Raw genomic sequence first — 13,029 nt, forward strand, 5'->3', positions numbered from 1 at the left:
CTTCCAGAGAAAACTGGGAAAATAGTCACACAGGCCCTGAAAACCAGCTGACTTGACTATGGAAACACACTCTGTTATGTTATGTTATGTTAATAACAATTTCTTGAGGGCGCGTACATCCTTGGGTATCTTGGCGCTATAGAATCTATGCAGGAATAACCAACAGCTCCTGAACAGACTCCAAACCATCCTAAATGAGGCACCAAGACTTATCCTCAACCTTCCTCAATGGACGCACATCACTCCACATCTCAAGGAACATCTCTGGCTCCTATACACAAACACACTCATTTCAAACTCCTCACACACATGCATACAAAACACTACACAGCATAGACCCCGCCAAGCTCAACAGTTGCATTCACTTCCACCAACCTTCCAGGCACCTCCACTCAGCCAAAGTCTTACTAGCACATGTAGCCATCATACACAAAAACCGAGCTGCAGGTCGCACCATCTCATACATCTCCTCCAAAGCATGAAATGACCTCCCACAGCAAATCAAAATCTCCTCATCGCTTCTTGAGCTCCACAAGAAGCTGAAGACCTGGCTTTAGAATAATTTAACCTGGGAGACAGCTGCCTACCGACCTGCGAAGCACCTTGATACCCTCAAGGGTGATTAGCCCACTATACAAATAGATATAAGATAACATTTGCACTGGCACCCCACACCTTATGTTTAACTTTTAAATTACCGTCCTTAACAGGCTGTCAGCACTTTAGTAATGACTAATTAAACAAGCATTTGCAATGCAATAGGTCTCACATTCACACGAAGGATGAAAGGCAGAGTAGCCATGCTAGGATTCTACTTTTTAACCGTGATGTAGATACATTAGTTCACTGAGCCATCAGAGCCAGAAAAGCCACTTATAATTTGCCTTTCCTAAAACAAACACGATGGCAGCACGCCTAACTTAGCATAACATAGTAAACACAATCAATCAAACTAAATCCCAGAACAATTTGAAAATAGCAACCAGATCAAGAAAGCGCAAATAGTGCCATGCTGACAGTAAAGGCGCTAGACATGTGCTGGCAACACAACATATGTCATTAAAGCAAATATTCATCCATTCGTTTGAATTCCCCCGAGCATGCCACTGATGGCTCAGAGGTCAGCATTCATCCCAGTGTGACCTCATGAAATCTAAGCAAGCCAAGTTTTGATGGAAACCGACACTAAAGCATGAACGGCTTAATTTGTGCATCTGCCTACGAGGCTCTATTCAGGGCATGGAATGTATTTAATTAAATATGGTGGCTTACTGCGGGATACATGCTTACGCAGACGTCTGCCTCCCCCACAACGCCATGACACATCACCCTTTAAACAATGCGAAGAGAAAAGACACTTCCCCACGAACATGAACAGGTTAAGGGCGAGATGAACAAAGGTGCTTAAAGAGCCGCAACAGAATGGACACAGAAAAGAGGTTTGAGCAGGTCGTGCACAGCAGGAGTCTAGGGCTTTAAAGTCTAGACTGAAAAAGAAGCGTCAGTCGGAAAAGGCCCTCAGTGAGAAATTCAAGTACAAAGCTAAAATATTTCCAATTTCAGTAACTGGTTAACTAAGATCAAACTGTGCACACCTGATAGAAATACAGTTGCCGTTATTCCAAAGCATCCCTAAAAAAGCGCGGTGCGCGCGCACTGCCAGGAATGCGAGGTATGCAGCTGGCACCCGGCCTCAATGCTGCTGCTCGCTCCCCGAGCTCCCTAGGCCTGGGGACAGTGAAGGCGGGACATGCACCCACCTTGGACCAATTGTGTGCTGTTTTTCTTAGAAAGACGCATGCAAAGGCCAATAGGGGAGATAAGAAAAAAGCATATACATGAGCTTGTGTTTCCAGTTTAAAGCACTTACTGAAAGCCTTGCAGGGTAACGCATGCGCGCTGGCTCAGGCGAGACCTAAAAATGATAAAACAGCTGCTAGCGCAGCACATGCGCTTGCAAGAGTGCAGTTACTATCTTGAAATGGCTTAATTGTGATGCATCAGCAGCCTTTTCTGATGCCAAATAAAAGAAGTAAACAACATAGTAGCATTTTGTAACTGCTAGGTCCCCGAAAATGTTTTTACAATTTTAATAGGAAAGTGGGAATCCCACTCTATGTATTATGTTGTAGACAATGGACTTCTTCTTAAGGTGTGTCCTAAAACCCAGGGAGTCTGGTGGCAGCGCAAGTAACTCCGTGAGAGGAGGTTGCAGAAGGCAGGACAAAACAAGAGTACAGTAGGTCTCAAAGACATCTGTGGAAAAGTAAATTTTGCCATGTTCTGTGTCCCTACGCCTCATCCATCATAGGTTATGTGTGCATGACCAATATGCATATGTTATTCCCCATGTCTGATTAATGACGCAATTACAGTTGTGTCCACCTCTGGTATGTCATTTTCCAGTCCTCGTGAATACTACGAATATCAGGCCTATGTAAAGTTATATTGCCACGTTTCTCAGTGTGCACGTTATTTCATTATAAAGTCCCCGTTTCCAGGCCTCAAAAGGGCCCGGACCCTAGATTCAGCTCCTGTCTCCTGAAAGCCTCGCTGAGGAGCGATACAGCCCCCACCTGTATCCTCGACCCTTCACTTACTTCCTGCCTCGCAGTGCCCGGTGCAGCTTGGCTCTGCCTCTGAGTCTGCCAAGAGTATGTTATGATTCCAGCTATCAGTTCAGTCCTTCTTCTCTGCATTCCTAAGCTACTGAACTGCATCAATAGTTTCCGTCATTATCTAGCCTATTCGGCTCCACGTTAGAGAAATACTGTATTAATGGTCATTTAATATTCTTCATCACGCACTACATGTAGAATAATGCATGGTCCAGTCTTAGAATCAAGTTAGCTTTTCCCCTCATGACTTCTAGTTTATATCAACATGTTCCCTAAACATCAGATACCAGATAGGGTTTAGGTACATGTCGCTCCGACCCTCCAGACTCAAGTCTCTGCTCCTAGCACAGAGTTCGTAGCCCCCAGCTCCTCCTAGTAACACGTCATTGCCAGTTTACGCGCACCATTAGGTTAGAGGTCCCGGCTCCTTAGGTAGCCCCCTCCAATGATTCCGCCCATTCATGACATATTCTGTTACGTTTGCATCACATGTCCATGTATACTCCCAGTTACACCTACTTTTACTGTTATCTCTCGCGACTGCTACGCGTCACGCCTTCTGCTCCACCCACTGTTACGCCTACTGCAATGTAATGCTATGTGTTTGCGCTATGTATATAAGTTGATGTATTGTTATTAAAAGTTAGCGCGCTCATCCCAGACCCGGCCCCAGCAGCTGCTGGGTCATCCTATGCAGGTTGTCCCGATCCTGTCCTTATGCTGTAATAAACCTGCAGAAACTCCTACTACCTCGAATCTTGACTCTTATTTTATTGAGCTATCTGTTATTCATTCATTCATTCAAAAATAGATCCGGTATTATTTATTTATATACCACATAATGGCGCCCGAATAGGGACTTGCCCTTTCCCCACGCGTCGGTGAAGCCACGCCGACCCCCTGACCCTCTGCAGCCGTGACGGAACCATACCGGCCACGTGCAGATATTTCTGCCTCAAGTATCCCTCAGGCCCACGGAGGAGACGGAGGAGGCGGTCCAGCATCCGAACGAGACGGTGGAGGAACGCGGCGAGTCCCGACCAGAGCCCAAGCCAAGAGTCCAAGGTCCGAGGTATCCGGAGGCCCACCCGTAACAGAAGTCCGAAGTTCGTCCGTCCGGCGTCGAAGCAGTCCAGTCCAGTCCGAGGCTTTCCGTTCTTGCTGCCCGGTGAGTACCATTGCTGGGGTAGTATCTAGACAGGACCAATCTAAATTGACTCCTGGTCCGTGGGTTGGTGGTGCCCAGACTCACAAACGAAGTGTTCACCTAGGTGGATACGGGTCTTGATGCGTCCCTTTATGAGACCGGTATGTTCCGTACTGTTATAGCAGTGCATCCAGTAACTCTAGTCTGTTCCGTTCTCGAGAAACTCTGTTCTGTTTCTGTTCTCAGTATTCCAGGTAATATTCTGTTCGACCTGTCATTTATAATGTTGTTCAATGTATTTCCAATGTCGTGGTATGCCTGAATTGTTTTCCCAATTGTTATTGTTTTTCGTGTATTGTATTGTGTTCCGATTCAAGTTTGCAATGCCGCTCTTTTCCAAGTTACGTCAGTTAAAAACTAGAAAGGGTTTATTAGAGGAAGCAGTTCCTGTCCCGCCCAGGGACAGTCCAGGTCATTTTATGTATCAGAAACATGGCATAAGCGCCATATTGTATCTAGATTTATGGGTAGAGTATACCAAACAGTTAGACGAAAAGTATAGATGGCCCGTATCGGGTACATGGGATGCCGAATGTATCATGCGAGTAGAAGAAGCATTATGGAAAAAGAAAGCCAGACAGTCACAGAAAGATGCCATCGAGTTATGGCGTAAGGAAGCCCATAGAAGGACCGAGAAAGAAGTCAGAAAGTCAGAGTTAAGTAGAGAATCCCAGGAACGAGCCCAAGAAAGAGAATTAATCGAGACAGGTGAACAAGTCAAAGCCGAACAGTCAGACAGACAGAGGCATGCCCTCATTAAGGGTATGTATCCTCTTCTTGCCGAAGGTTTGCCAAAAGCGACCCCAGAGGCATCTAGTAATTTCCCGCCACCATTAGTTCCGACCAAGCTACGTCACAAACCGACCGCAGCTGATATTTTTATTTCGTCCTATCTGGACGACACAGTCCCCGAATATGCAAATCCTGTTCGCGCTCCGCCAGTCCCTGTAAACCAGGTAGTTCATGCTCCTCCAGACACCGGGGTGCCCTTAACAGCTTCCCCGATCCAGCCCGCCATACAAGTCCAGCCCACGTTACAATTACCGACCCTGCCAGGACGAAGAATGTCAGTCGACGATTCCAGTCTAGGGGCCGCAGGAGGAGGTCTTCCTCAAACCCCGCCGCCACACAAGCGTTTAACATTACTCGAATTACATGCTCAAGCGTTACAGCGCACGCCTAAACATCAGTCTGTTACAGAAATCAGGCAAACCCTTAACGAATGTGTCTATGATCCAGTTCCAGGCGAATATAATATGGTTTTATATTCCTTACGTGTAAGGAGAGTGACCGAGTATCTAGTCACCTTACCGAATATGAAAGAAGATTTAGACAGAATATACCGTTTCATCCGTACAGGGGATGATCCAGAAAGTATTGGCGAGATTATGTCTCAAAGGAAAGCCGAGATCCAGCTCATGATATTAAAGTTCCTGATCAATTGTCTAATAAGAGAACAAGATTACCCGTCTAAAGATTCCGCCGAGATGAAAATTCTGACAAGGTGGAGTGATAATATAGCCGAGGGTAAGCACAAGACCGTCAGTGCTATGGAGAGTATGTACAAGAAAATCCGTAAAGAAATAATAAAGATACACGAACAGCGTAAAGCAGCACTAGTAAGCGAGAAAGAAAGTATCTCTGATCCTGAAGAGGAAGAGAACGAGAATCCCGCCAGAATAGCGTATGTAGGAAAATCTAGATTTCCAGATCGCCATTTACGTCTAGAACGCAAGTCTACTTTCCATCGTCCAGCACCAGAACAAGGTTCTCTAGAACAAGTATTCCAAGCTACCGATCACATTCTGAAATCACGAGTCGGTTACAGTGAATTAAGTACTATGCACGAACAAGAACTAGCCCGATCAGCAGTCCGATGGATTACTGATTCTACCACTTTTCCAGACGAAATAGTGGCACAAATGTTTCTGAAACTGCCCCCAGCCGAGCAACGACTGGTGGGTATGTATATGATCCAGCACCTCATTACTTTGTATGAGGGTCAACACTCTGATCCAGGTCCGTTACACGATATCCTGAACGAGTTACTCCAGTATAGATGGAGAGGTCTAGGTACCGATTTAGTTAGTGTCATTCTAGAACAGCGTCACAAGTATAGAACGTTTCTGAATCCGCATTTTGTTCATGTTTCACCCCCAGAAAGCAAATCATTCTACATAGACAGACAGAATCCGTTACGAGAAGTCCACCCAGTCCAAGGGGCGGGTGGCGAAATGCAACGAGTGTTTGTATACACTCCGATTTCAAAGATGGAACTTCTTGAAATGAAGAAATTAATTCCCTGTCATGACAAAGATCCAGCAGGGTTCCATAGAGAATTAAAAGACATGCTCCGTATGGGAGAATACACTTACCCAGATATCGTTAAAATGTTAAAGGTCCTGCTACCCGCAGGGGTGTATGAAAAGCTAAAGGAAAAGGAATGGGAGGTGGGAGAGAAAAAGATCGATTGGGCAGTCCTAGAAGCAGAAGACAAGGCACGGGTACCAGGTACCGGTCTTGGAGATAAATGTAAAGAATTACCAGAATTACTGATTCAAGTTTTACCCAGATTATTGACAACTAGGAAGGAAGACTGGGATGCAATCTCAGCCTGTAAACAGAAACAAGATGAAGATATTAGTGATTTTTATTCTAGATTTGAGAAATGTTTCAGTATTAACAGTGGTCTCAAGACAAGTAGTGAGTCATACCCTCACCTTTTCGTTACTAAATTAGTCGAGAATTCAAGTCCACAAATTAAAAACCGAGTTCTGAAAGTCGAAAGCACCTGGCAAGCAAACACCCCGTCCCAGATGCTCCAGATGCTCCAGTATCACCAGAATAGAATCAGGGAAGAGCAAGAACACGAAAGAAAACGTATGAAAGACACGAAAATGAAAGTGCTAGTTGCACAATCTATTCCTCAAGACAGTCAGAAGAGGGGTCCGAATCAAGCCAGTCATCCTGCAACTCCCGTTAAAGGGAACTGCAATTATTGTAAACAGCCAGGTCATTTTATAAACGAGTGTGCAGTTCTGAAACATAACATAGCTACTGGTAAGACTAAAGAAAGACCACGTCCGCCTAGACAAGAACAAGTTTCACAGACTCCTCAGCCACAGAATGCACAACAGACAGTTTCCGCACCGCAGCCCATTGCTGCAACACAGCACGTTACATCGCAGATGTACCAGTATGCTCAGACAGAGTATCCAGAGTACCAGCCATATTCATGAAACAGCCTAGAGAGGGAGGTAGGTTTGCCTCTCATCGAGATACCTGTAGATCAAGAAGGTCCCTATGTTCACAGTCAAGTATTAGGGAAAGACAGAAAGTTTTTGATCGATACAGGGGCAAGTAGGACCACAATTAGTCATGCCGAAGTTCCAGGGGCTCCGCTCTCAGGCTCAAGAAATGTTTCCCTTGGATTTTCAGGAAAACCAATAGTTAATGAGATTTCAAAGCCAGTCACTCTAGAAGTAGGTCCATTGTCCCGTACTACTGATCTGTTACTTACTAAGTCATGTCCAGAAAATCTATTAGGCATTAAGACACTGAAAGAATTAGGTGCAGTTATTTGCTGTTCCCCAGAGGGAATACGATTGTTCCTACGTGACTTTAAGGGTCACTATGTATTACGAGATTTTGATTCAAGATTGTCTAAAGTTCCGCAGCATTTATGGGCGCAAGGTCCAACTGATGTAGGTTACATGCAAATCACACCCCATCGTGTGACTCTCAAACCAGGTGTAGTGTTACCCGAATCAGACAGTACAGATTGCCACCTGAGGCTGTAACAGCCTTATCCAAAATTATTGACGAGCTCATCATTCAGGGAGTAGTTGTAGAAACTGACTCCAATGTATGTAATTCTCCGATCATTCCAGTCATGAAACGTACTGATCCAAATGCACCTCCAGTATATCGATTAGTGATTGATTTACGAGAGCTTAACAAATGTATTATTCCTCAGTACCCAGTTGTCCCAGACATTTCTTCCCTGTTAACAGCTATTGATTCCGAAGCCACGTTTTTCACTGTCATAGACCTCAAGAATGCATTTTTCAGTGTTCCAATTCATCCAGACAGCCAGTTTCTTTTCGGATTTTGTTTAAATGGAAGGAGCTATATGTTCACACGCGCTCCTCAAGGTTTCACAGAAAGCCCTAGTATTTACAGTCAAGCACTCAAGAGACAACTAGACAACATTCACATGCCAACTGACACTGCCCTACTCCAGTATGTCGATGATCTACTGATCACAGCCCGTTCTGAACGTGACTGCGAGCGAGCATCACTTACAGTTTTGTATTTTCTAGCCGAGATGGGGCACAAGGTGTCACCTTCGAAGCTTCAATTCTGTGTCCAGCAAGTGGTATACTTAGGACACTTACTGTCCAAGAGGGGTAGGCAGTTGACACCAGACCGTATCCAGTTAATAGCGAGTCTTCCTCAGCCCAGAACCCAGAAGGAGGTACGTGCCTTTATCGGCCTTACTTCTTATTGCAGACAATGGATTCCCCAGTATGCATTTCTAGCCAAGTCACTGATACAGTTAACGACACAGGAGGCAGCCGTATCGACTGTCCTCCCTTGGACATCTGAACATACACTGAGTTTCAACGAGTTAAAGAAAGCTTTATGCCAAGCTCCAGTTCTAGCTACACCGAACTACAGTAAGCCTTTTACACTTTTTGTTACTGAACGCGAAGGTACAGCATTATCTGTTCTCACACAAGATCAAGCAGGACAATACAAGCCCTGTGCTTATTTTTCGAGCACATTAGATCCAGTCGCCCAGGCGTTGCCTGCGTGCCTCAAGTCAGTTGCAGCCACAGCACTAGCTATCAGACAAAGTGATTCCATAGTTTTAGGACATTCCCTGACAGTACGAGTTCCACATTCAGTAGAAGTTCTTTTAAACCGAACACAAACTCAGCACTTGACAATTGCACGTTTAACAGGTTATGAATTGACACTGTTCCAGCCACACATAGAAATTAGACGCTGCAACGTCCTGAATCCTGCTACACTGTTACCATCAGTTAATTCAAATCCAGCCACACATGACTGTGTGGAAGTAGTTAACATTACGACAAAGCCAAGACAAGACCTGACAGACATTCCGTTACCAGACCCCGACCTGACACTTTATGTGGATGGTTCATGTATGAGAACTAATACAGGAGAACTAGTCGCCGCGTATGCAGTGACTACTGACACTGAAGTTATTGAAACACACCGTATTGATACCCTGTCCGCTCAAGCAGCAGAGCTAGTCGCTCTGACACAAGCCTGTATACATGCCAAGAACCTGAAAGTTAATGTTTACACAGATTCACGTTACGCATTCGGAGTTGTACACGACTTCGGAGTGCTCTGGCAGGAGAGAGGTTTCATGACTTCTCATGGAACCAAGATTCAGCATGGTCTCCTTATTCAAGCCCTGTTAGATGCCATACATTTACCGACATCCATTGCCATCATGAAATGCAAAGCACATACGAAAGTTACTGACATTATTTCCCAAGGTAATGATCTAGCAGATCGCACAGCCAAGCTTACAGCACAGAATCCAGACATTCCAGTTAACATAATACATACTCCAGATCCGATTACATGCATGACAGTTAAGGACCCTACACAAGATGTCATAGATATCCAGTTACATGCTACTCCCGACGAAATCAAGAAATGGTCTGAACAAGGAGGGGTCCAGACAGATCAAGGATGGTTAACGAAGGGTAGAGCCACATGGTTTCTCCCCGATTCTATGGTTCAAGTCATTATCAATACCGCACATAGTCCAGCACATTTAGGAGAAAAAGCTATGTTAGACAGTATCCAGAACATTTGGTTCAACAAGCATTTACGAGCTGCAGCCAAGCAGAAAGTCCGTACCTGTATGATATGTTGTCAGTTTAATCCAGGTAAAAGTGTCCCGGTGGAACAAGGTGGTTTCCAGCCCCCTGACCACCCTTTTGAGGTCCTCCAGATGGATTATATTCAGATGGAGCGATGTCGAGGTTTCAAGTATGTCCTTGTAGTTGTATGCGCTTTGTCCAGGTGGACAGAAGCATATCCAGTCCCAGATTACACAGCCGCGACCACTGCCAAGCAGTTGGTTCGTGAATTCTTCCCTAGATACGGACTCCCTAGAGTCGTATATTCTGATAACGGCCAGCCATTCTCCTCTGAACTGATGAAGCACGTTTCCCTGTTGTTAGGGTACCAGTGGAAGTTCCATTGTGTACGCCATCCTGAAGCAGCCGGTCTAGTCGAGAGACATAATCAGACCCTGAAAATCCGTATTGCCAAAGTTTGTAAAGAAAAAGGTGTGGACTGGCTAGTAGCTCTGCCAGTTGCTTTGTTTTATATGCGCATGGTCGCACATTCCAGATCAGGTCTATCCCCGTATGAGGTCGTATTCGGCCGCCCCCCTAATATGTGGGGTACTCCTAGACCCCGAAGTATTACCGATGTTTCATGTAATATGCTGACAGATTACCTAGCTTCCTTGATGTCTGCCCTCAACTCATGTCGTTCACAGGTTGCTGCCGCATTTCCAGACAATACCGAGGTGGCACCGCATGAAATCGTTCCAGGTTCCCTAGTGATGGTCCGGAATTTTGACCGATCAAGTCCGCTGGAGCCTCGTTGGAAGGAGCCCCGTCAGGTCCTCCTCACCACCCGTACAGCCGTCAAGTTGGAAGGCAGAAAAGGATGGATCCACCTTTCTCATATTAAACTTTTTAAAGGATTGAAATCCGTTTCTAAAAACATTTCCCAGGATTCGAAAGATTGCCAGAACATTGTTTTAAAGGACTGTCCCGCAAAAGACATTACTACAACCCCTCCCTGGTTAGAGAAAACTCCGCAGCAGGAGTATAAGCAAAAGCTCAGGTCTAATAAGTCAGTCAGTTTGATTGTATAAGTCCTCCCCTAGGTGAAACGGTTAGACTGTTTCTGACATGTATAAAATAGACCCCCATAGTGAGAGAGTCAGTCGAAGTTCAATTCAATGTATCGTTTTTCTGAGTTTCGTATTATTCATCAGCATCTTGATTTCCTGCACCAGCTATGCGTTCTATCTGTATTTTCCAGTCCCTCATGTAAATATGTCTGCTAATGCTACAGTAGAGCACACGTTTAGTGATCTGCCTCCTCACGAATATTCATACTGCCTCGCTATGCGCAACAACACATTTATCCGTATGTTACATTACTCACACCAGACCAGCAATGCCACTAATTGTTGGGTGTGTGGTCGACTCCCCCCTTTCCAGACACCGAAGGGAGTTCTGCCACTCTTTCCTTATCCATTCTCACATAATGGTTCGTGTGGAGCATGGTCCACGTTAACGCCATCCTCAACAGATATGTCTTTTCTTAACAGTACATGTTTTTCAGACAAGCAAGGTTTCCCCCACAGAACAGGTTTAGATCTAGAAAATGAAGTATATAATTTAGGTAATTATTCGTCGAATTTTATGGTCCTGAATGTTCAGTCTGATACTACTCCAGACTTACCTGCTATTTCAGTACTACCTGTCAAAGGTGAATTATGTGTCCGTAGTTATGGTTCTGTACATGTAGGACATAGTGAATGTACTACTGTTATCCAGTATAGTGACAGTGGGAAATCTGTTTTCAAAGCTTCACGTCATTCTTATTTTATTTGTGGTCAGACCGCATATGTCCGTCTGCCCCTCGATTGGGAGGGAACCTGTTACATTGCCTTCCTACTGCCACCTGTTTTCCTAGCCCCATCTGATTATCACAGAAACACACATCTAGTACACATTAGACATAGAAGGGAGTCCCCAATTGTCGATTATACTGAAACTACTCTAGAACAGTATACAGATTTCAATAAAGGTTTCTTCTTCTTTGTAGGACCTGTCCAGAATAGTAAACTGATCCGTAGGTTAACAAGAACCCTTGAAGCTGTAGTAAATGAGACTGCCTCTGCTCTAGGTAACCTAACCGAAGAACAATCTGCTATGAGATTTGTCGTTTTGCAAAATCGTCTCGTCCTTGACGTCATACTGGCCGATAGGGGCGGGGCCTGTAGAGTCATCGGATCTAGTTGCTGCATTTTCATTCCAAATAACGCGCCGTCTGTTTATTCAGCTATAACCAGACTCCATAAAATTGCCCATCTGTTACACCAAGATCCAGGCACCTGGACATGGTCCGGTTGGTTCTGGAATATAATTTCCGCATGGGGATGGAAAGTCCTGTCCTTTCTAGGAATTGCAGTAGCGATCATATTCAGCTGCTGCCTCTGTGTACAATGTGGCCCTGCGATTTGCAGCATGTGTGCTACCTCTTGTATTCCTAGTCCCAAGCCCCGTTCTAAATCCCGTTCCAAGACAATTCGAGACGAGCAAATGGTACTGTATGAAATGATAGATGGTATCATGAATATTAATGTTTCCTGATGGAAACGTAGTGACAAGGAGGGAATGTGGAAAAGTAAATTTTGCCATGTTCTGTGTCCCTACGCCTCATCCATCATAGGTTATGTGTGCATGACCAATATGCATATGTTATTCCCCATGTCTGATTAATGACGCAATTACAGTTGTGTCCACCTCTGGTATGTCATTTTCCAGTCCTCGTGAATACTACGAATATCAGGCCTATGTAAAGTTATATTGCCACGTTTCTCAGTGTGCACGTTATTTCATTATAAAGTCCCCGTTTCCAGGCCTCAAAAGGGCCCGGACCCTAGATTCAGCTCCTGTCTCCTGAAAGCCTCGCTGAGGAGCGATACAGCCCCCACCTGTATCCTCGACCCTTCACTTACTTCCTGCCTCGCAGTGCCCGGTGCAGCTTGGCTCTGCCTCTGAGTCTGCCAAGAGTATGTTATGATTCCAGCTATCAGTTCAGTCCTTCTTCTCTGCATTCCTAAGCTACTGAACTGCATCAATAGTTTCCGTCATTATCTAGCCTATTCGGCTCCACGTTAGAGAAATACTGTATTAATGGTCATTTAATATTCTTCATCACGCACTACATGTAGAATAATGCATGGTCCAGTCTTAGAATCAAGTTAGCTTTTCCCCTCATGACTTCTAGTTTATATCAACATGTTCCCTAAACATCAGATACCAGATAGGGTTTAGGTACATGTCGCTCCGACCCTCCAGACTCAAGTCTCTGCTCCTAGCACAGAGTTCGTAGCCCCCAGCTCCT

Source organism: Lissotriton helveticus, chromosome 7, assembly GCF_964261635.1.
Source record: "Lissotriton helveticus chromosome 7, aLisHel1.1, whole genome shotgun sequence".
NCBI classification, from domain to species: Eukaryota; Metazoa; Chordata; class Amphibia; order Caudata; family Salamandridae; genus Lissotriton; species Lissotriton helveticus.